The following is a 1,891-nucleotide window of genomic DNA, read 5'->3' as shown; positions in this document are numbered from 1 at the left end:
TATATATATATATATACACTCTATCTTGGAACCGCTGCGAATCTCTTTAAAACTAGTGCATTTTACTTTTTATTTCAATTTGGGTTCAGGGTGTCACACATATAATCAATGTTTTACAAATTTTATGGTGTTGATGTTGGTGGAGAGGAAGAAGAAGACGATAAAAATTGAACTAAGTAAAAATTAGATTAAACTTCAATAAAGACATGTGTATTTTACCCAAAACTTAAAAATATGAGAATAATGTATTTTCATAATTTATCATACCAATACAACATCTATTACGAAGTGAAAATTATAAAAATGTTGTAAACAACTTGTCATTCAAAAAAAGTAAATTATAAAAATTTAAATTATTTAAGCCAAAATTAAACTAATGTAAAGGACAAATGATACATTTTAATGTTTGTAGTACCCTAATTTTGTCCAATTTATTTAAAAATAAATCAAAAAAGAAATATGTATTTAAAAAAGGAAATAAAATAATTACAATAAATAATTTTATTTTGTATTATAAATTTACAATTTCAAATCTAATTAGAGTTTTAAAACCAAATCAAAGTACAAACTAAGAATAAAGGCAAAAATAAATTACATCAGATCAAGCCATGCTATGTTGACTTTGTCCACTGCCAAACCCTGCTATGTTGATGATGACTCCCATTGATGCACAAGCAATGCTTATTGGTACATCTGTTCCTCTTTTAACTAATTTGAGAAACATAAAAACATAATTTTTTAAATCAGTCTTGGTACACATTGTGCAGAACAAAGAGACAAATTTTAGAGTTAAAAAAAAAAAACTAAAAGACAAATAAAAGCTCAGCAATGAACATATCAGAACAAATAATGAAGGCATCAAAGGTGCAGACAAATGCGGATGATGAGCAAAGAAATCAAAACATCTAACAAGAAATTGATAGAGAAGGACCAAGACAGGCAAAGAAAGCAACTAAACAGATAAAAAAACTCTATAAATACACCTTATCAAATTTCAAAGAGAGGAGGAGAAAACTGAGATTAATATTGATGTAAAACACATAAAAAGAAAGAGAAGAAGAAGAAACAGAAAGCATCACCGTTGTTTCAACTTCCACCGCGAACCACCGTCTCTGTCTTCATCGGTATCTGAAAAGGCATGTATCTTCTCATTTTCTTCATGTTTGCTGCTTAGATTGGAAGCTAAAATTTAAATTTAAAAGATGAAATTTTATTTTGTTTGTGTGGATGTTGATTTTGGTTGAGATCATTTTAGTTGTGATAGTAAAGCGTAAAACGGTTTTATTTTCTATTGGATGCTTTAGCTTCAAATTTTCCAATTTATGCCAAGATTGCTTTTTTGTTGTTGATAGGCTTTAGGAAAGCATGCTTGCTTGCCAGCCTGTATGAATGGCTGCTGCCAGGCTGTTCACGATACTTTTTCCTATTAGCTGTTCACGTTGCTTTCCTATTAGCTAGTCTTGCTTGTCATTATATTCCTATAACTTATTTAACTAATAAAACTTCTGGTTTGGATTTCTATTTAATTTCCTTTTATTATAAAATAATTACAAATGTAATTAAATGATAATAAACATCATTTATTTTATGAGTGGTATTAATCGATTTTATTTTTAACTTTGGATTGTGCTATTTAATACCAAAATGAATTTTGTTTCAATCAATTGTTTAGTTAAAAATTATTTTGAAAGAGCTCATATATGAATATTTTTTTTTATTATTATTATTAAAATGTTTATTTATTTAATAGATCATATTACAAGTCTATATATCTTTTCACTATTTTTTTTGCTTTTTTTGTGTGTGTTTACTACTGATTTTATTTCGTAGAACTAGTTAAACTTATTTCATATTTAACATCAATTTATTTTATTTATTTATTTATTTATTT

General features: G+C 26.6%; 1 long non-coding RNA gene across 1 annotated transcript; it reads right to left on the bottom strand.

Annotated features, from left to right (window-relative positions):
• Nucleotides 1-486: 486 nt before the first annotated feature.
• Nucleotides 487-1,481, bottom strand: LOC113785397 (uncharacterized). Its single transcript, XR_003471473.2, has 2 exons — nucleotides 1,080-1,481; nucleotides 487-708 (listed from the first exon to the last, which is right to left on the bottom strand). It is a non-coding gene; the product is annotated as an uncharacterized lncRNA (long non-coding RNA).
• Between the last annotated feature and the right edge of the window lie 410 nt (nucleotides 1,482-1,891).

Source organism: Cicer arietinum, chromosome 2 (genome assembly GCF_000331145.2).
Source record: "Cicer arietinum cultivar CDC Frontier isolate Library 1 chromosome 2, Cicar.CDCFrontier_v2.0, whole genome shotgun sequence".
NCBI lineage: Eukaryota > Viridiplantae > Streptophyta > Magnoliopsida > Fabales > Fabaceae > Cicer > Cicer arietinum.
Note: the sequence above shows the minus strand (reverse complement) of the source record. Positions and strands in the feature narration are given on the sequence as shown.